General features: G+C 31.3%; 1 protein-coding gene and 1 non-coding gene across 3 annotated transcripts in view; both read left to right on the forward strand.

Annotated features, from left to right (window-relative positions):
• Pde1c (Phosphodiesterase 1c) overlaps positions 1 to 23,999 on the forward strand; it is a 271,568-nt gene that overhangs the window by 67,114 nt on the left and 180,455 nt on the right. The window lies entirely within an intron of this gene.
• TRNAS-GCU (transfer RNA serine (anticodon GCU)) lies at positions 6,999 to 7,069 on the forward strand. Its single transcript has one exon. It is a non-coding gene; the product is annotated as a tRNA-Ser (tRNA).

Consider the following 23,999-nt stretch of genomic DNA (forward strand, 5'->3'; position numbering starts at 1 on the left):
TGTAGTGACCATTAGTAGTGTTTCTCCCATCTCTTTTTGTTTGACTAGCTTTATTCTTTATTTCTAGAGGGGTAGCTAGAAAGGACGGACTTCTCTATATGTACTTCGTCATTTTCGTTATTTCTTTTTTAGATATCGACAAATTTTTCCATCTTCTATTTTATACATAATATGTCGTCGTTCTAAATAGCTACAAGTAGTACAAGAATAATATTAAATTAGTAACCGTAATAAATACCAATATAAATATTATAACATTTATTACAAGAAAGGCGTTTACCTACTTACTTACGTATTTTACCTAATGAGTGAGTTGACTGAAGGATAATGCCGACACTACGCGGTGTAGAACGCAGAAATTGGACATGTAGGATATTTAACTTTATTTAAGGGTTATAAATTCCATGACGCCACATTACGGGCACTCGCTATCTCTATATATATCAATCTACATACATGTCTTAGAATGATTTTTTTAAAGAAATACACTAGAAATTTCTTATTTCAAATTTACCCACCTTTTCTGTTTCAAAGTAAGAGATACCTTATTCGCAGTAGATAGCAGTCGTGTACGCTATTTGTTCGGTAATCGTGAAGCAATATCCTCCACAGGATCACCTCAGAATGCTTATTCAGTAGGAATGCTGGAATAGGAAAAGAAATGTCCTTTTTGTAATGATATCCATTCATGCGTTTCAAAGATTATGTGACCGTACCAGCATACTAGAGCAACGATGTCTTTAACGCAAAGATTGTGGGTTCAATTATTTAATTTTCGCAGCCCTGGTAAGTAACGCGGCGTTAAGATCAGCCACTCAAGATATTAAATCAATCAATATTTCTAAAACTGAAAATTTGTCCTTCTATCTATTTTTCTATGTAGAAAATGCGCGAGTCGAAACAATCAGGCTATTTCCTGCAATAACAAATAAATATTTTTGCCAAAAATACTTTCAACGCAGGAGTTTAAGAGTCAGTTGACTTTCAAAGCTTCTCTCTAAGTAAATATGGTGGATATTGTTCCCGACAGAGCCACAGTATGAATATTTATTTGGAATACATACGAAATATACACCAAAAATGCTGTAATAAATGTTGATATTCATGTGACCTCGTTAACATTTGTATTTAGAACCTAAAATATCTACTCCCATAGGATTCCTTGGCTCTGTAGAATGGAAAGAACGAAACATTGTTTTTTTTTGTATATAATGAAATCGCGTATATTTTCTTTATTCCTAATATTGTTAATGTATTTTGTTTATGCCTAATGTTACTTATACTGCCAAAAAAGAACATTAAGCAATGAACACGCATATTCCTTTTTTTCTTAAATACGTTGAGATTCATTTTCTCCGTGTACCGTAAAGTACCTATATATAAATAAAGCTTAGGATTTTACTATCCCTCGTAAAATACACATTCTTCTTAGTAATCTACATATAAATATCATGAAGTAGTTCAACTCGTGAAGTACCATAAGAATACGTAAGCTGACGCTAAAAATAATTTCACCGCAGTCATTACATGAACAGATAGCTAATAAAAAATACTTAAGTTTAATTAATTTAATATAAACACTTAAATAATACGTTAGAGAGGAGGTAACTGACATCTGGTGTGAATCTTGGCAATACTTAGGCAACTATATACGGACAAATTATATTCGTAGACGGTAAATTAAACTGGTTATATGGGCTAGCGTCGCTTCGGATTTAGATTTCGCCAATTGCCCTGCACCACTGAATATATGAAAACAGAACGGATACAGACTAGTTTAGAAAACGTATAAAAATTTTGCTTAAGATTTGAACCCGCGCCTCTCGAATAACATTTAAAACATTAAAAAGAACAGAATAGCTTATAACTAGAAACTTTTCACCTAGAAATATCGAACCCGTAACCATCGCGTGGCACGTAATTTTACATTTAAACAAATATTATAATCAAAATTATTGATGAATAATAATTTGAAAGAATCTTGAAGCTCATAGTAATTTACAAGTAAAGTTTTGAAGAGGGTTGGGGCGGTCATGAATACTTAAGTTTTCTAATAAACCTTTGAAATTACTGAAATTTCTGGCCATGTGTTCTTAATTAAGAATTCCCAAAGTAGGTATGTGTGTATGAGAAACTCTATTTTTTTAATTACTCCAATACAGAAAAAAAACATTTTATATCCATGCATCAAAAGATACAAGCATTTATGCATGACTTTTGGTGCATTTTGTATGAAATTAGCTGTACAATCACAACCTATAGGAATATTCCCCGTTAACCTAGTTACAAAATTTGACATGAAGTGTGAACTTACAACACAAATAGAGGAAAAAATGTACAAAGTAAAAAACTATTGATATTTAATAGAAAAATAAACCATAGTAAACTTATTTTGTAGTTCATATCATACAATATGATTACAAACTTAAATTTGTGAACTTTTGTAAATCGTACTTCCCGTTGACATACAATCCTGAAACTGGTACTACAGTACTGGTACGGTACCCTCAACGTATCTCTGTTTTCAGGTAACATTAGCACTAGCAATTAGCACGTTTTACGTTACATTAAAGCTGTTACATTAATAGGTGCCTATTCGAAGTTCCAAACCAGAACGTGACCAGATCGGTTTAATAGTTTATGCTCTAAAACTTGGGTTCCACAAGTAATGTCAAATCTTCTGAATAGTTATTATTAAAGTTTATATTGAAGAACTGTTTCTTGGATTTTCGCAAATGTTAGTCGAATTCGGAACTATTATTTGAAAATTTTACCAGTCGAAAAGGAAACACTTTATCCTATCCTATATCTTATAAAACAAAGTCGCTTTTTGTGTCTGTCTGAACTTTCTAACTCTTCTTCTTCTAAACCACCCAACGGATTTGGATGCGGTTTTCACCATTAGGTCGAGTATTTCTCAGGGAAGGTTTATATATAGTTTATTATTTGTACATTCTTATGTAAATTAACATAAATACGATAAATGTGTATAAAGTCCTACCCGCTGAGACACTTTGGCGCATGCGCTGCTTTAATGGTAAATATTACATGAAAAAAATGTAATGGAGTATTGTTCCTCTTAATAAGATCTACAAAAAAGTCCGCGATGGCATATTCGTATCTTTTAAGAATAACGTGTAGTGATCATATTTCTGTCTAAAAATAGTAATTTCAATATATTTTTTATTGTGAGGGATATTTTTCCATAATGGTATTAATCCTTATCCTTTAAAATACTTTATTAAATTTCTACGTTAAACGAAGATAAAATTTGCTTTTTACACTATTTCGAAATTGCGAATAGTTGTAGAGAAAAACGCATTTAATTATTGACACATCACGCCGTTCACACATCAACTGCATCGAATCAAGTTTCACTTATCCCTTACTCTCAGCATATAAATAAGTATATTAGTTACGTTGGCCATTTAATGTAGATCAAAACTGTCTTTTCTGTTTTTCATTTTAATAAGTACTTTAGAAGTTGTTACAATATCAAAAAATCCTTGCTGCGAAACGCGCCTCGCGACGTTATGCTTATACAAGCGAGTCCGCCGCGCCCGCCTGCCTTACACGCATCGGTGGTTCAGTGGTAGAATGCTCGCCTGCCACGCGGGCGGCCCGGGTTTGATTCCTGGCCGATGCATTCCATTTAATTTTCGTCACAGGCAGCCACGTAGTGCTTTTCATCAGGGACAGAATACCCTCTTCAGCATTAACCACAAGCTCGAAAAAAAAAACCCGCCTGCCTTTATAGCAACGAAGATTTAGATGCGTTTGCACTAATTATATTGGATATAATAATTAATATATTGGATAATTCGAGTTGAATGTATTATTTAATGTCATTTAACTATCTAAAAATAGTAATTTAAATATATTTTAATAAGTACTTGAAAAGATTAGTAGCACAGATTTAAAATTACGGTACCTACTAAAAAATCCTTGCTGTGAATTGCAATTGGAAAATCCTTATGACACTACGAAAATGCGGGTTGCATTAGGGTTTAATAAATTTTCACATTATCTTAAGTGCTTTGCAAACATACATTATATGAATAATCCAGTAGTAAAAGCGGGCGAAGCCGCAATAGGGTCGCTAGTTGGAAATAAATTAATATTAACAAATAACATTACCTGAGCTAATAAGCTGTCTAAAGTTAACTTGATATTTTTTTACATTTTTTTCAATTATTACTTATTATTTTAAGTTTAATCTTCATATTAATTAAAGAGATAACAAAAGAAATGAATAATCTCGTGACGTCTTTTTCCAAGTTAAATACTCTAATGAGTGATAAAGTCCATCAAAAGTTAAGGGTACTATATTCCGCGCAAATAAGAAAATAGCTTATCCCTAAGGAAGATAAAGATAATACAGTGTACTAAATGCCATTTTTAGGTTCTTTTTAAATAAAGATTTAGGTTTGTATTTGAGTTGATTCTGAATTGTATAATCACTGATATAATTGTAGAACTATAAGTATAATTTACAATTTTTTTTAGTTTTACAATGTATCCTGGACATACCAGGGTAGGCAGAGGGTACCGGGGAACCTAGTATTAGGACGTACTCATGACTACGGACTACTGCAAAGTGTTTAAAAGGTGGGGTTTTCAAAAATTACAGACAAGAATAATCCGGTTAAAGAGTTTCATTTAAAATATTTACATAATAATCGCGCAAATCAAAAATATTATCGAAAATTAAAAATATATTTTCTTGGTTTAGTACAAGTAAAGAAAAGTGTATAAAACATATAAGATTTCACCATTTAGCAGACCAAATGTCTTTAAATAAGAGGAATTTCTTTTTTCTGCCATACATTATGTATGAAGTGTGGAGATAGGAAAACATCTAAAGATTACTATCGAATTCCTATTACTTCACCCTTATTGCTCTTAATGGTAAAGAAAAGAGAATTTTGCCAAATGAATTCGTACCTACTTTAAAAAAATACTTTTCTTTTGCATTCAAATATAATTTAATTCAAAAAGGAAATACATTTCATTCATTCAATCATTCAAATCAATACACTGAAACAAAATAAAACACCCAATAAGAACAAATTCCAAACTCGTTAAAAACAAATACGAGTTTCAATCCGTCGTCTTTTTGCGGAATGAAATAAAAGCCTCCGTTACGTTCTGGAGAAATATGATAATTACATTGTAAGTCCCGTTAATACTTTTCGTGACGCTACGTCGACGGAAATGGAATACACTGTCAAGTGTGTCCTTGGTATTGGTATAATGAATGGTTGAGTAATAAATAATATTGTAAGAAGAGAAAATATTGATTTTTTTTCTGTATTTCATATAGGTATATGTATAACTAGTGACCGTTCGCAACTTCGTCTGTGTCAATATAAGGCGTAAAAAGGAAACCCCCATTTTGTTCTGTTCCCGGTCGTATATCGAGAAAACCTATCCCCCTACATTTCCTATTCTACCTACATGTTATATTCCTATTAGTATTTTTGTCAATGCGTTGTCTGTCAGTCATTCAGTAACGGAGAAGTTATTATAGATTGATTGATTCTTCATTCACTTTTCGGTTACTTTTTCAATTTTTTTAGACTTAAATATTATTGAATGACATCTATTTGATATCGAACTGTTAACTGTAACTGTAGTAAATAATAATAAAAAGCCAATAGAACCTACTTTTAATAAAATGAAAGGTCCTATCTGGATTATTTGGTGATAGTATACTGTAACTTATATAGTCGTTAAAACATTGTCGTTAAACTTTGTCCTTTTGATTCATTATACGTGATCCCCGGTTTATAACTTTCCGAGGTAAGGACAAACGATAAAACTCAGTTCAATCAAAAAACATTACTTTTATACACGAGTCAACCTAGTCTAACATTATTGTAACACATGGTTAAAATAAAAGATAATAAATACAAAACAAGTGCCCGACGGCATGTGGGCCCTTGGTAGATTTATGACTCCGAGAGAAAGTTCTTTAAAAGCATTACGAGAACCCAGCCGCACATGTTGGGGCATATGAAGATTTGGATGTCGATGACAATAGGCTCGCTGATTTCCGACTTCGAGGAAATGTCATATAATAACTCCATGAGAAACAAAGCATCGTGGGAAACGAGCCACAGGGGTGGGGACACCCGAATTTGTATTAAAGCCGACCAACCTTAGGGATAAGGCGAATTCCACTACCAGCACTCTTATAGTTAAGAACTAGTTTTAATAATAAATGTATTTTATCCTATATCTTATAAAACAAAGTCGCTTTTCGTGTCTGTCTGTTGTTTCTAACTCTTCTTCTTCTAAACCACCCAACGGATTTTGATGCGGTCTTCACCATTAAGTCGAGTGTTTTTCGTAGAAGGTTTATATATAGTTTATTATTTGTACATTCTTATGTAAATTAACATAAATACGATAAATGTGTATAAAGTCCTACCCGTTGAGATACTTTCGCGCATGCGCTGCTCTAATGGTAAGTACTACATGAAAATAATGTACTGGAGTATTGTTTCTCTCAATAAGATCTACAAAAAAGTCCGCGAGAGCATATTCGTATCTTTTAAGAATAACGTGTAGTGATCATTTTTCTGTCTTAAAATAATAATTTCAATATATTTTTTATTGTGAGGGATATTTTTCCATAATGGTATTAATCCTTATCCTTTAAAATACTTTATTAATTTTCTACGTTAAACGAAGATACAATTTGCTTTTTACAATATTTCGAAATTGCGAAGAGTTTTACAGAAAAACGCATTTAATTGTTGACACATCCCGCCGTTGACACATCAGCTGTATGTTACTCAAGTTTCACTTATCCCTTACTCTCAGCATATAAATAAGTACATTAGTTACGTTGGCCATTTAATGTAGACCAAAACTGTCTTTTATTGTTTTTCATTTTAATAAGTACTTTAGAAGTTGTTACAATATCAAAAAAATCCTTGCTGCGAAACGGCTCGCCACTCGCCATGCGTCCGCCGTGCCCGCTTGCCTTACACGCATCGGTGGTTCAGTGGTAGAATGCTTGCCTGCTACGCGGGCGGCCCGGGTTCGATTCCCGGCCCATGCATTCTATTTAATTTTCCTCACAGGCAGCCACGTCGTGCTTGCTTTTCATCAGGGACAGTATACCCTCTTCAGCATTAACCACAAGCTCGAAAAAAAAAACCCGGCTGCCTCTATAGCAACGAAGATTTAGTTAGAAGCGTTTGCACGTATTGGATAATTGGAGTTGAATGTATTATTTAAGCGCGATATATTTTATTTCCCTTTTTTTGTAGTAGTTAGTAGTAGGTAGGTTTTTGTTTATAATTTCTTCCGTTTAAAAATAGTCATTTAACTATCTAAAAATAGTAATTTAAATATATTTTAATAAGTACGTGAAAAGATTAGTAGCACAGATTTAAAATTACGGTACCTACTAAAAAATCCTTGCTGTGTAAAACAATTGGAAAATCCTTATTGAAACTACGAAAATGCAGGTTGCATTAGTGTTTAATTAATTTTCACATTATCTTAAGTGCTTTGCAAACATACATTATATGAATAATCCAGTAGTAAAAGCGGGCGAAGCCGCAAGGGGGTCGCTAGTTTTAATAATAAAACAGTTTTTAAAACAAACGTTAAGATATTTTTACTCACGTATAATACGATAATCATTAATTATTTAAGTCTTAACACAAAGTTCCAGGTTTCTTCCTATACTGCTATAAGTGTAATATAGTGTAAAGCTAAGAAAGAAGAAGAAGATTAATTATTTTGGTAGTTTTTCGGTTAAATCTTTACCTCATTTTCCGTTTATAGCACTATAGTTAAGTCCATGCGTTGTCCACTTTTAATCTTATTTTTGACACTATTTGGATTGAGTAGTAGAGCTTAATATCATGCTCTTCTTATTATCAGACCGAGGAAATGAAAATAATTCGTTTTCTCGAGTGGAAATTGAACCCACAATTGTCACGTTTATATCTTGAGTATGCAAATAATATTTTAAACTCTATAAAGCAGCTTCTTTTTCACAAATATATAAAGACATTTTGCATTAGAGTGTCTGATTAAATAATGCGTAAAGGTAAACAAGGGTCCATAAGTACACATAATATCTACTATACAATTTAACTCAATTTGAACCGACCAGAAACATGTATCGAAAAACAGGATACGAAACACATCATACGAGTGAAATTGAATTACAACCCCTCTTATATAGAGGTAAGCATATATTTGTTTATTTTTTATTTAATAAAGATAATTTTGAATTAAAAAAATCTAAGAATTAATTGAATTTCAATGCAGGTGTAATATGGAATACTTTAATTTATACAAATCACTTAAATATTGCACTTATCTTCCTATGTAGCAGAATAGGCAGAGGGAACCTAGTGTTAAGACAGTCAGTTCTCCATTTTTCATTTTAAAATTGTTCAAATACCATACAATAGTCATAAGAACAGCTTGTCATATAATTAACTTAATTTTGTAGAAACCAGTACCATGAAATAAAACACTAGCTTTATAGACATTAACTTAGGCGAGACAAATGGTGGTCATTTGTTGGAAAGCAAGAACAAATCGGAGTTAGTGAACGGGTAGAGCTTTTTGTTTTATCTCGGTTAGTTACTTTATTAAAGGGATCTGTCTTAAATCGCTTGTTAAGAAGATTATAACATTCTGATAAGTGCGAATTTTGTTTTGAAGGATGGGTTCCGTAGCCCTTTTATTTTAATAATGGTTAAACTAGTTAAACTAGTGGTTTCTCTCAATTGGATTACACGATTGCCAGCCGTGGCGCAAGTGTGACTGTAAACGCAGCAGGTTGTGAGTTCGAGTCATACTCGAATAAATTATATATTTATTTATTTTTTTTAATTTCTACGCTCGGCTTTCGAAGCAAAGCGCGGCGTTAAGCTCCGTCACTCAAAACACAATGTCTCCAGAATTCGGCGGAAGGTGGGAAGTGAAGTGTTTTAACACTACATCTGTCTATGTTGCTACATGTGGGATAACGTGTGAAGCTGAAACAAAAATGCACTGCTTATAATTTTTCACCTCCGTAGGTACTTAAGGGTTAAAATAGTTGATATAAAATTAGACTGAATTTGAAATACGTTTTGATAAACTGTTTAAGCGCTGACTGCTCAGCCTCGCTTGGGGCGTTCGTTGCAAATAATATTTATATTGGATTATTTTTTTGCTCTATGTTTAAAAGGATATTCCTAAAATAGAACGAAGTCTAATAGATCTACGTCTATATTTTTGTACATTTTAACTTCAAGTAAATATAGAAAAGTAGCAGGAGAAAAATATAGCCGTAATTATATAATTATATTTAAAAGGAGGCGGTCGTGGCCCAGTGGCACAAGAGCCTGACTGTAATGCGACGATTGTAGGCTCGATCTCCATTCGAGAGAATGAATTATTAATAATGAATATTTTCATTTCTTTGCACTGGCACCAACGCAAAAGCCCAGCGTTGAGTTCTACCACTTCACACATAATGCCTCGAAAAATTCGGACGAAAGTGAGGAACGGAGTGACTTAACACTTAGGTTCCCACTGCCTAGCGTGAAGCTGTTTTTTTAAAGTAAGAAAATATTAACATAGCATTTATCGCACATTTTTTTTATTTATTTTATTTAGTCTAACACAAAACACAGTAACTTAATATGTGACCTGAAACTAAAAAAAATAATTAATAATATATGTTTTAACATTTATGTAGAATATAGATACAGATGTAATACAAACTGTACATACAGCGTTTTCCTATACACTCTAAAAACTTATTTGGTTCCGATTGAAACTCACAAAATGAGAAATTCAATCGAATTCTTTTAAAAGCACCCATATACAGGTACAGCATTTCTATACAAATGGACTGGGCGTACTACACTTTGGGTGCATTGGAGCGACGTTTGAATAAGGCTTGCAGTCCTTCAAACTAAACGACTCAAATTCTATATTACTTTTAACAGAATTCAATTATTTTTATAATTTTATGAGATAAAATTTTCATCGAGATATCATTTCTCATCGCTTCGTTCAGTGGTTTGAACGAAGGAAGTTAAAAATTGGCATGGAATTTCCGTATCGTTGTTGGTGGGGTAATCATTAGATATAATAAAATATTTAAAGAAAATTTATAAAAATAGAAAAAGAATGCTTAGAAAATCGTTTACTTAAGACAACAACACAAGAAACAAATGAATACAAAACAAGCTAATAAAAAGTATTTAACCAAAAAGAATGCACAAATTAAATACGGGCAACTACGTAGCAAAGAACGTGACAGAATTATAAGGATTCTTTTATAAGAATGTCAACCCCTAAAAATAACCCTAAAATTCTATCTTGATGATGAAGTGAGATGTACGCAAGGAATTTAATTAAGACATTTCTCTTTAGCTGCTTGAACGTCGAATCGTCGTCGTCGGTTCATTAAATAATGAAATTATTATTATAAGTATAGCTAGGGGAGTCAGTTATTTATATTTTTTAGCTTTATACCACGCACCAGATTAAATAAATCATAGTTCTTACTCTGCTTTCTCTACTTTCCGCAACTCTTACAAGGAAAATAAAAAAAAAACTCCCTCGTGGGGATGGCCACGATAGCAATGGCAGTAAATTATAAAACAATTAATTAGGTTAATATATATAACAACTTTAAATTTCAGTACATATCAGAAAGTTGTCAAAATATATGGGTACATATAATATGTACCTGCGCGGTATTCCATTTATAGAAGTTGCATCTGCTTCCAATATCGTGTTAGTTTGGTGAACAGGAATATGGAATTGTAGCAACCGCGCTGTAGTGCTATGTATATATATTTAGATATACGGTATATGTGTGACGTAGCGGCACAGCGCCTGACTGCAAAGCGCAATGATTCTCGGATTTCATCTTGGTAGATTTTTTTTTCATTGTCCCTCTCTAGCAAGAAGAGAAAGAGCAGCGTTGAACTGCGTTACTCAACATTCAATGTCTCGAAAATTGGATGGAAGGTGGAGAGTGGAGTATCTTAACACTAAGTTCCCTTTTCCCACGCTCTATGCGTGGAAAGCGTGAAGCTGCGAAAAAAATTACAAGCATAAATTAACATGACAGATATGCAATATGCGCATTTTAAAATTCATCTTAATAACTTCAAGCAATGCAAGCTGCTTCGCAAGTTTGAAGTTATTACAAAGCTATATAGATAGCTATATGCTATCCAATGGATACAGTGGTCTATCGATCCTTTAAGAAGTTTTAAGACAAAAATGTAGGTTCAATATTATTTGGCATCTATTTGCAGGGGAACTATTAAACAGATATAGCCAAAAATAGATCACGTAATTCCACTCCACTACTCTTATTCAGAATCCATACGAATATTAAATGGAGATCATAACACCAAAACGTTAAATACGGGAGAATCCTTATGCATCAAAATAATATTTTAAAAATATATTTACCAAATTCATGTTAACCAAACTAAAATGTATCTTATTACGATACACTTAGAGTTTATTTTAACATTGCTATTGTATATCTAGAATATGCAAACCTAAAAAGCCCGCATTTCCTGGAAACTGAAATATATCGCGGAAATGGAAATGTAAGTGAGACGGTTTCATCATTTTATATTCTTGGTTCACGTTTAATCCGATTTTGTTAATACTATGGTTCTTAAGTAACGAGCTTTTGTCAGACGTATTGTGCAGCTTCTATAAGAACATTAAATATTTAATAATTATATCATTTCAAAAGGCTTTGAGTTCCTCCAGTGAACATGCATATCTTTGAATACAGACGAAGAAGGGGAATGTCTTGACACTAGTTTCTCTCTGTCCTTGCTAAATGTATGCACGGTTCAGCGTAAAGTACAACATAAATATATTACAAATTAAAGATCATAAAGTCATTTGAGCTTGAGGTTAGTCGTGGCGCAGGCAACATAGATGCGACTGTATTGTATTCCTCATGGAAATGGAATATTTAATAATATTTAGATTTCCTCGCTCTGGTAACGAGGCAAAGCGCGACGTTGAGTTCCGCCACTTAACACGCAATTAGAAAGTGGAGAAAGAAAGTGTCTAAAATGGAACAGAGTATCTTCATACTAGGTTCTTAGTCCGAAGCGCAACAGCGTGAACCTAAAAAAAAGATCAAACCTTTTATAAAGTATATGTTATATATACTATTATTTATTTTTCAATAATAGTATATGTAATTATCCAATTTGAAGGATATTAAGATTTAACTTTATTTTTATTTCTTATGAACATTTTTCTTGGTCTGGAATCTGGATAATTAAAATATGGCATGATGCAGATCCACACAAAAACACATTATGTCACTTAGAATGACAAATCCTACGGACAATATCTATATCAAATTTTATTTATATAAAATTTAAAGTAATGACAGTTGTAAATAATAATAAGAAAAGAGTTAAACACAAAAAAACCGTTCCCATGACCTTTTAAAAGAGATTTAAAATATTCGGTGTAAAGTTTCAACGGTACGAGTATGTTCAAAAGATATTTTCTGCCCCAAGGCGATGCCTGTTATAAAAGCTCGCCAATTAGTGAAGTTCCTGTCCTCTCTAATGATATGCTGGAAGATGTAAGGCTTTTTTTTATTTTTGGATATTTTTTTGTGTATACATACATATGTAATATTCATAAGTTTTCTATATCTTTTTATATATTTAAATAATAAACGTTTGTATTCATGTCATGTTTTTTTAAAGTATAGTTTGTACATTTTGTAAAACCAAAATAATGTTTATTTTTATTATACGTCTATTTTTTATCTGAAAATGATTTTTTTTCTTTTTAATTGAATTTAATATATATACATATGCTTAATAAATAGGACGATTCACTTTTGTATGAACTCTTGGAGTAAAATTTCTCGTTAATATTGACTTCATGAACATTTATAGAAAGAAGTGTCAGCTATGGTGTAAACAAATGTAGTTACCATTAATTATTCTACAAAAGTTTCCATTACATTCTCCTCTTGTTACAGGTAAATAATTGAATAATAGGAACCAAAAGAAAATCAACGTTTATTGCATTGTGAAGCAAATATAATACATAAGGTAAGATAAGATTTTTTTCTTTTTAGATTTTTCTTATTTTATATTAATTGAAGCTTTATAAAGCTCACATGAGGTGTAGGTGAGGTGTGAAGTATGTGTCAAATAATTAACATATAAAAGAGCTTTATCGAAAAAGCTCATCAAATACAAAGTGAGTCAATTTATGATCTTCTATAATCAAATTCGAAAGAACTTATAATATGGTAACATGACGATGTTAATAATAAATTTAAATATTTTATTCGTATATATTAAATGAACTAAGGTAGAGTCTTAGGTGATATTCGCAATTCGCTGGCCAATGGCTGGATGCGAAGAGTTGAAGATTGAGCTCAGTGGAAAACCATAGGAGAGGTCTATGTCGTTAAAAAATATTATATAAGTTTTCCGTTACTGAGTGACAAGCAAATAATACACAGATGAACCACTGGACCTTAAAAAGTAGAAATTTTGCATGTAACTTACGTGCTAAATTAAGGTTAGGGAGTCTACGGAAGTACTAAAAGAGGATTTATCGAAATTCTTACGGGAACGGAAAAATAACGGGATATTCCTTTTACATCTTAAAGTTCGTGCAGACAAGACTGGGTCCAGGTTTTCGTCGGGGCAAGTAGGTATAGTATAGAGTTAAAAAGTGTTTTTAATCATTAAAATAACTTAAAACGACCAATAAATACACGGTTTTACAATTTAAATATAAAAAAAACCGTTGCTTCAAAAAAATTGGCCGTCTCGTCACCGCCTAACAAAACGTGGGCGGATTTAGAAACGAAAACAAACCGTATGCGGTTAACACTCTTTTAAGCGGGTTATAAACTGTTTAATTTTTTAATATTTGTTTTGCGTATAGAAATGTAAAAGTATTATTTTTATTAAGTAACTAGCGACCGAAACGCGACTTCGTTCGCTTGAATTTATTGTTATATTTTATTTATATTATGTATAATTGTACAAAAGCTATACATAAAGCAGTAAAAAATAGAGCAATGCAGCCTATATTTACTCGTATTTTGATGTAGAAGCTACATTACTGAAAGTTTTTATCCAAACGATAATGTCACTAAGATCTATATATGTATTTCTAAAAGTTAATTTAGATTAAAAAAACCCATTAAAGCTAAAGTGCTATAGTACTGTAGTATACAAATTTCAATATAATTGGTTTAGAGATTATTTTATTATTATTAAAAAGTAGAAATTTTGCATGTAACTTACGTGCTAAATTAAGGTTAGGGAGTCTACGGAAGTACTAAAAGAGGATTTATCGAAATTCTTACGGGAACGGAAAAATAACGGGATATTCCTTTTACATCTTAAAGTTCGTGCAGACAAGACTGGGTCCAGGTTTTCGTCGGGGCAAGTAGGTATAGTATAGAGTTAAAAAGTGTTTTTAATCATTAAAATAACTTAAAACGACCAATAAATACACGGTTTTACAATTTAAATATAAAAAAAACCGTTGCTTCAAAAAAATTGGCCGTCTCGTCACCGCCTAACAAAACGTGGGCGGATTTAGAAACGAAAACAAACCGTATGCGGTTAACACTCTTTTAAGCGGGTTATAAACTGTTTAATTTTTTAATATTTGTTTTGCGTATAGAAATGTAAAAGTATTATTTTTATTAAGTAACTAGCGACCGAAACGCGACTTCGTTCGCTTGAATTTATTGTTATATTTTATTTATATTATGTATAATTGTACAAAAGCTATACATAAAGCAGTAAAAAATAGAGCAATGCAGCCTATATTTACTCGTATTTTGATGTAGAAGCTACATTACTGAAAGTTTTTATCCAAACGATAATGTCACTAAGATCTATATATGTATTTCTAAAAGTTAATTTAGATTAAAAAAACCCATTAAAGCTAAAGTGCTATAGTACTGTAGTATACAAATTTCAATATAATTGGTTTAGAGATTATTTTATTATTATTAAAAAGTAGAAATTTTGCATGTAACTTACGTGCTAAATTAAGGTTAGGGAGTCTACGGAAGTACTAAAAGAGGATTTATCGAAATTCTTACGGGAACGGAAAAATAACGGGATATTCCTTTTACATCTTAAAGTTCGTGCAGACAAGACTGGGTCCAGGTTTTCGTCGGGGCAAGTAGGTATAGTATAGAGTTAAAAAGTGTTTTTAATCATTAAAATAACTTAAAACGACCAATAAATACACGGTTTTACAATTTAAATATAAAAAAAACCGTTGCTTCAAAAAAATTGGCCGTCTCGTCACCGCCTAACAAAACGTGGGCGGATTTAGAAACGAAAACAAACCGTATGCGGTTAACACTCTTTTAAGCGGGTTATAAACTGTTTAATTTTTTAATATTTGTTTTGCGTATAGAAATGTAAAAGTATTATTTTTATTAAGTAACTAGCGACCGAAACGCGACTTCGTTCGCTTGAATTTATTGTTATATTTTATTTATATTATGTATAATTGTACAAAAGCTATACATAAAGCAGTAAAAAATAGAGCAATGCAGCCTATATTTACTCGTATTTTGATGTAGAAGCTACATTACTGAAAGTTTTTATCCAAACGATAATGTCACTAAGATCTATATATGTATTTCTAAAAGTTAATTTAGATTAAAAAAACCCATTAAAGCTAAAGTGCTATAGTACTGTAGTATACAAATTTCAATATAATTGGTTTAGAGATTATTTAAATAACTATCGAACAAGGACATCTGCATCCAAATCCGAATTGAAATTTTATTTAATTATTTTTTATTTTGTTTGTCCATAGCCGACTAGTTTATGAATTTATTTATTTATCAATATCCTCTTGGCATAGTATTCTTTTAAAGCAAACGCGGTGTTGAGTTCCACCACTTAACAAACAATATCTCGAAAATTAGGTGGAGCATAAGGAATGGAGTGTCTTAAAAGTAGGTCTCTAATCCAGGGGCCCTAGTGTGCGAGGGTTGTGAGTTCTTTCAATAAACCATTTTGTTAAAGTAAACTGATTAAATGCTGTTATTAATATAACATTTTGGGTGCTACTCGTCTGTAATATAATATATTTTTCTTATATTATTAACTTACACCTAAAGAAGATAGTCCCATTGCAATATTACTTCAATCATAAAAGGTGGACGTTCTGAAAAGAAACTCCGCTTTCTGTCAAAGAATCTATTCCGGCGCTTATTGTTAGTAATATAGTGATTCTTGTGAATATGTGTTGAGATAGCACCGCTGCTTTGACACATACAGTAACTTAATTATATTACCTAAAAATAGGAATTCGAGAAATTCCCATTCGGGGGAATGAAATATTTAATATGTTCATTTCCTTGCTCTAGTAACGAGCCAAGGCGCGGCGTTGATTTCCGCCACTCAACATGCAATGCCTCCAAAATTCGGCGGAAAGTTGGGAACGGAGTTTCTTAACACTAGGTTCCCTCAGCCTACCCTGTAGATTGCGGGATACAGCGTAAAGCTGGTTTGTTTTATTTATGTTAAAAAATGCAGTATTAGTATTATATTCTCACTTATCTTGCTATAATAATTTTATTATTTAGTGTCACGAGAGAGTCAGGTACTTCGTTTTCAATGTTTCTCTTGAACTCGACATATTGCATGTGGTGTGACGAAACTCTAAGCCGTAATTTTTCTAATAAAATAAGACTATCATGCACTCAAGTGTAAATTGAATCCACGACTATTGAGAACTGAAACTAACAGGTACCTACCTCATTTCTTTATCACGAAAAGATGTCTTTATAATAAAATTGTGACTTGATTTTCTGTGCTTCCTTCCCTAAGGGGTTTATGGGCAATCGGAGATTCCTGCTCCTCACGTTTGGCAAATAATTTTTGTGGTAAAAAATCTTACCCTCGTCCGACCTCCATTTGATATGTTTGCTTTGCACTCAATCTTTGAAATGACAAAAATAGATATAGCCATTTTGATGGGCGATTGTATGTACTAAGTACGTTATATAGTTTTAGCGAAAGTTTTTATAAAGACACATTCAGTAATGTTTCTCAAATACATTTATAAGTTAAAATTTATTATTGATTATAAAATAAGTTGGTAGTGTGTAGGTATAATTAATTGAATTTAAATATCGCGGTATTTATTTTTATATGAGAAAGTAGTTAATTTAAATTGGGATGACGTCGGGATGACACAAGTTAATGTCATTTTTGCCGTTATATAATTGTCTGCTGTACAGATCGCTGTTTATCTTCCTAGTTAAACCAAAGTTTTCGTTGCAAAAAAAAATATATAAAAGTGGAAATATAAATATATTTATTTAAATAAGAAAACAACCCTTGTTAAAATACAAAATGTCAAAAACATAAATACATGCCATATATCCGTGCATGTTCTATTTATTTAATTTAGGAAATCGACAAATACCAAAATAAAAGTATCTATACACTCGACTGCACTGATGAAAAAGTTGACAATGTATTTTCAAAAAGCCCCGGGGACAGCTTTTGTATGGATATTGTTTTGTTTATATTTCAGTATACAATACACATTACTGGTGTAGTATGGGACATCGTAAATATAAATTAACTTAATTTTTTGTCCCAAAGGGTCCAGAGAGTTTTTTTATGCAGTATCACACTGTATCCTGCATTTAGCAGGGTATGTAGAAGGAATAAGGAAGGAATAATTTTTCCAATCAGGATTTGAAATCCATTCCTCATTTTCTGCATAAACTTTGAGGGTATTGAGTGGTAAAACTCAACGCCGTGCTTCATTTTCTTACCAGAGCAAAAATATTCACTTCCCCGAGTGAGAGTTGAAACAACGACGGTCGGATTTACAGTTAGACAGTGTCTCATGTGCTTAATGATAGTGCCCTGGAATCCTGAAGTCTAAAAGCTTTTTCAGTAAGGAATTATAAGTTCTTTTTTTGAAAGCAGCTAAGATACTTTTTTTTCAGCTCCACGCTGTACCCTGTATAATATAGAAGGGTAGGCAGATTATAATAAGTAAAAATACTTACACATTTATTATTATTGTATATGTATTTATGTATTTTATTCATTTTTTTTTTATATTTCATCGTATATTATTTAAAGACTTCATAACAAATATAAAAAAACATTGCATGGATAATACAAAAAATATCAAACAATAAAATCGAATTCTAAATAGCGACATCTGTTACGTAATATACGAACTAACATGAAGTACAAGAATATTCATATTTAGATAAAAAAGTATGAAAATTATTCATTATAAATAAATTGCATTTATTATAATTAAATTGTTATACAGTTTTTAAACACATGACTAAAACTATATAAATAAACATAAAAATATTATTATGTACAAGCACTAACTATGAAATGGTAAGCTTTGAAAAGTTCAAGCATGGTAGTACATGAGAATTCCGCTAGATGGCGTTAACTAATACAGTTAATAAATAAAATAAAATAGTATACATTCTAATAATAAACATTATCTGCTGCATCTATAATATAATAAAGTATACTATAAAAATGCATAAAATTTACGAAATTATATATTTTATAAAATAATGCTTGTTTATATATTTTCTTATTAGAATATATTTGGCATAGAATAAAAAGCTCCACTTGTTTTTTATTGCTATATATAAAGAGCTTCGGGTTTAAATTCTTAATCATATAAAAAATCTAGAATAAGAAATTATTTTTTGTATGCATAATTTATTATAAAATATACAAATCGTTATAATAAAATGTGTACTTATAAAGTCCTCTCGAGTGAAAGTATTTTATTGCGCTTGCGTGAAAACTTAATCACGCCCCCTAATTCATATCTCGAGCAATTCAAACGTCCCCCCTATCATTTCACAACAAACACTTCTCAGCAGTCATGCACTCCTGGTACCTAGTAGACATTTTCCGCTCTAATCGGGATTTCCAGATATCCTTATCCTTTGGAATTAGATTTTCCTTTATGCGTTCCATTCAGAATTTCCGAGTTTTCCCAAGCTCTTTGGATTTTATGTGGTCCTGGTATATTTTTTCGTAGCCGCGAAGCCTTCTACGACATTGCTACGAAGCTGCTACGCGTACTTAGTAGAGCGACATCTGTGCGAATTGTTGTGAATTTTTCGTAGTAACTTCTACAAGTTATTCTTTTACTATTTATAAAAAAATAACGTCTGATATCCGATTTTTAAAATATATATGATTTATTTTGAAATATCAATAATCTAATTAAAAAAATATATAAATATAATTTTCTTAAATATGATAGATAATAGGAAGTTCCCGATAGTACAAATTGTTCGACATTTTCCATGTCACTGACTGACTGACAGAATATACTATCGCGTTTTCTTTAGTAGACTAGGCCGAGGGAATATAATGTTGAGACACTCCGTCCTCTATTTTTCAGTGAATTTTCAAGACATTATCCGTTGGGTGGGAGAATTTAATTTAGTGCTTCATCTACCAAAGCGAGGACATGGAAATAAATTATATAACCTTTTCACGGAGTGAGAATCAAATCTATATTCGTCGCGCTTATCCATCCCACTATGCCACGACGCGATGGGGCCGTAGAAGTTTTATCAAAATCATTCATATCTTAATGATCAATATCATAGAGCAATTAATTGATAAATAGGTAGGCTATTTTTTTTAAATGCAATGTTTACACCTAAACTGACCTTAAGACCCTGCTGTGAGCAGGATACAGCGAGAAGCTGAAAAATGTATATATTTCTATTTCTAATAGAAAAATAATTTAGTTATTATGAAATAAGTAAATTATCAGGTATCAACCTAAGCTTTGTATTTTAACAATAATGTCGGTAAATCTATTGTTAAAACACATTATAATAAAAACAATTTCAGATGTAAATGACACTTGTTCGTATTAAGTAGTTTTGTTCTTTCCATAATAACTCACTTAGCACAGTAACCCAAATTTCTTGTTTACGTTTTCAAAAGGTATTTTGCTTTGAAGGTAAATTGAGCTTTTATACACTTTGTGGGAGCTTTTGTTATAAAAATGTGTATTTTATATTTGTATTTGAACTTAGATTTTAACACTTCCAATATAAAATATTTTTTTTTTACAAAACATCTTCATTAATTATAACTCTCACATATATAAGTAAATAATATATAAGCATTATATAATAAATATTATATAAAATATTTAGTACCAAATTTTGTAGGCTGAAAATGAAAGCAAAATCAAGAGAAAGTTTTTTTGTTAAATTCAATAACATCCGAACATTTCAAGACGTTTGTTGGCGAAGAGAAGATAAACACAAATTCTAACTTCACTTCGAAATAGAAGCTCGAGGGATTCGAGCTTTTTTCCATTTTGTTTTATTTTCTTATAAACATAACTGTAAGACTTGTCAACATTTCATATTTCAGTTGTTTTTTTTTATTTTTTATATAATATTGTTTTTTTTATATAATATTATATTATTATAATATTATATTTTTGAAAATATTATTGTTATGTATCCTCGGTAGGAGTTCAGTGCCATACTTATTTGTATATGATTTTCAACTTCGCGTGGCAGAGAGGCTATATTAGGTTCAAAAGTAATCGTTGAAAGGCTAGAATGATGATGATGATGGTGAAATCTATTGATTTTTTTATTCAGTAATAAAAAAATATCATTATCTTTTTATTTTATTATGTATTTAACATTATAAAATAAAAATAAAAATATATTGCCCCTAAAAAAAAATTTAAAGTTTTCTGCACATAGAAAACCTCTCCAAGAGTTTAATAAATGACGTGAACAAGGTACTAAATTTCAAAAGAAATTTATCACTGGACTATGCAAATAAAGCAAGTGTATTCAGTGAAATTTACATTCTACAAGATATTCTTTTGTTCTGGCTGGTAGCTGATGTATGCGGAGCTGCCAAATGGGAAAACGAACTTAAGAATTCTCTTCAATACATCTCCGACTCGAAATTATAAATTTAAAAAGTCATTGTGAAATGAAATGGTTCTTTCTTTTTGTTTTACCTAATTTTCTTTTACCTATTTTCAGAAATCTTCTTGAAGTTGCAATGTAATATGTTATATGTGTACATCATTATGAAACCAAATTTTAAATATATTCATGAACATTCATTAAAAATAAATGATTATTAATAAAAATAAAATATGAAATAATTTTATAAACATAACAAAATGAGTCCAAATTATTATTTGCCCATAATAAAATGAAATTACTTAAAAACGCTAAAGTGCCATAAGCTTAGCTACCATTTTCCTAATTTAATTATCTACTTAGTGAAACGAGAAGGCTGAGTAGGCTTTTCTTCGGTCTTCAATTTAAAAATGTAGCAAATATTTTTGTAGGATTATGATTTTTTATTTGTTCGATAAAAAAATTGTTTTAATTATTATGTAACGCATAATCATTAGAATTAAATATGAAACTACTATCTGTTTTAGTGATTTTGCCAGATTTTGTTACATTTTAGGTAAGATATATAAGTCCACCGTAATAGAGTTGAATAGTATGAGTACCGTAAGCACGATGGTTATGAATTCGATTTCCATTAAAAGGAATGCTCTGCTCTGGCCTGTCTCAAGACAAAGCGAAGCTTTACGTTATAATTAAAAGACATAATTAAAAAGCTGTATCCCGCACACAGCAGAGCAGAGAAAACATAATATAAATTGAAATAAACGAATATTTAATATGTAGTGCAGCTTAAATAATGTAAAGTAGAAGGGTCAATCATTTCCCAAAATTATATTTACGTTTCTTAGTCCTCTCTCTCTCTCTCTATTGTACTCGTATAATGATAAAGGAACATAATAAACTCAAACATATAAAAGTTAATATTTTACTATTGTAAAGCAATATTACGAAGGATGCGGAAGTACGTAGAAATTTATTACCGGATGTATGCATCCTCGTACAGTGTGCTTCAAGCGGATCATAAAAGTATAACAATATATATCTACTTTACTTTATGTTATTCTGTTAAGGACTTTCTTTATGATGATTTATGATGATGAGGCTGTACCCTGCAAATAGCATAGCATAGACAGAGGGAACCTGTGTCCTTAATGCTAATACGCTTCCGTTGCCCCCTTTGAATTCTGGAGGAATTAAATATTAAATATTTCATTTTCTCAAGTGTAATCCAACCCACATCGCAATTTTATGAGATTATCGCGTTCAACCAAGCAAGCTCTTAAATTTTATAATATTAGTTATAGATACAGATAATATCTCATTGTCTATAATATTCTAATATTGTCATAATAAAACATATTATACTGAGGTTATGTCATGAAATTTTCATACTTTCATACGTAATCACGACGTGACAGTATGATTCTTTTTATTACATGCCCATAAAAATGTCGTAAACGCCACCATCATGGCCAATATGAATACCGCTGTTCAACGTTTTAGGAATAAAGTAATTTTGGATTGTATATAATAAATTATACATACGATTAATATATAATAATGGACACCAGCAAAAATTGCTTTGATTGGTAATAATTGTATGAATATTACATGCAACTTACCCTTAAAAATCATAATTTTAGTTGAATTGTCAATAAAAACTTATGGAAATTTTATAAATAATCTAATATAACGAAATAATAAAAAAAATGTGTTTACTGTGTCTAGTCTAGTCTAGTCTATTGCATAATACAATACATTTTTACTTTTTTTCAATTTTTTATTGAATTTATGTCTCAACTGGAGGGAGCTTTGCTCGAAGTCTTCTTAAAGGATAAAATCTGAAATAAAATTTGGAAAAGGACCCGAGCTACCAACATCGCTAGCTAAATTAGTACCTTTAAGTGGTAGTGGATAGGACACGTACGTCGAAAGCCTGATGGCCGTTGGAGTAGACGAATCCGTGAGTGGAGACCGCGGATCGGCAAACGTAGCGCAGGGTAGCCCTTCAACTCTAGAGACGACCTGAACAAAGTTGCTGGCTTTAACTGGAGGAGGGCTGGGAGCACTAGTGCACCCTAAGAGAGGCCTTAGGGATGGATACGAAAAAGCAGAACTGATGAACGAATGAAATATATGTCAAATTATGAAACACAAAAACACTTTGTCTCCCCACAATGGAATCCACATCCATCCCGCTTCCAATCAGAATGGGAAAGCCCACTGCGCCATAAAGGCATAAATTTAGTATTTTTTTATAAACAAAAATATATTTACGCTTTCTTAAATCTTGAAATGATTGTTTTAATATACTGTACTAGGTATTTTCTAGGATTTTCGTTAAGAAAAATTGGCAAAGTGGGTACAAATAAATTCTTTTCGACGTCTCGGGTCTGGCGAAGGATGTCAAGATTTACGTCGTTCTGCCGAAGTGGGTTAAAAGGTAAAACCGTCTGAAGAAGAAATGTTTTGCTCATTTGTTTCTTTCCATTTTACAAGGATAATTTTATAAATAATACACGTATGTTCACATATAATATAAAAACTTAACTTAATACCTTTTTCGTGACTTATTTTTATAAAAAGGATTTCAATTTTTATTATTTTCCAAAGACAAAATGACCAAATTACAAATAAATAAAAGAACACTTCTGCTAATTATAAAAACATTATTTCATATTATTATTTCTCCAAACTATAGCGTCTTGCCTGGGTACATTCGTAGTTACATTTTTCTTTAATTAATCACATATTTTTGTTACGTTAAAGTTAAAGTTCAAGTTCAGTTCAGTTCAGGTTCAGTTAAGTTATTTAACAAATGTGTAACTGTAAAGATGCAGAAATTGAAAATATTTTACAATAAAGTTTTACATTTTACAAAGATTTTTTAAGTTCCACACAAAACGAACTTATGTTTCATTGGATAGCACGGCCAAGTACCGACGGTAACAAAAAACAAAGCTAAAGCGTTCATGGTACTGAAAAACAAAAAAGCGATAAAGAAAATAAAACAAGAGAAAAAGAATGCAGC

This window comes from Heliconius melpomene, chromosome 1 (genome assembly GCF_056956725.1).
Source record: "Heliconius melpomene rosina isolate 202511_hmr_F chromosome 1, ASM5695672v1, whole genome shotgun sequence".
NCBI lineage: Eukaryota > Metazoa > Arthropoda > Insecta > Lepidoptera > Nymphalidae > Heliconius > Heliconius melpomene.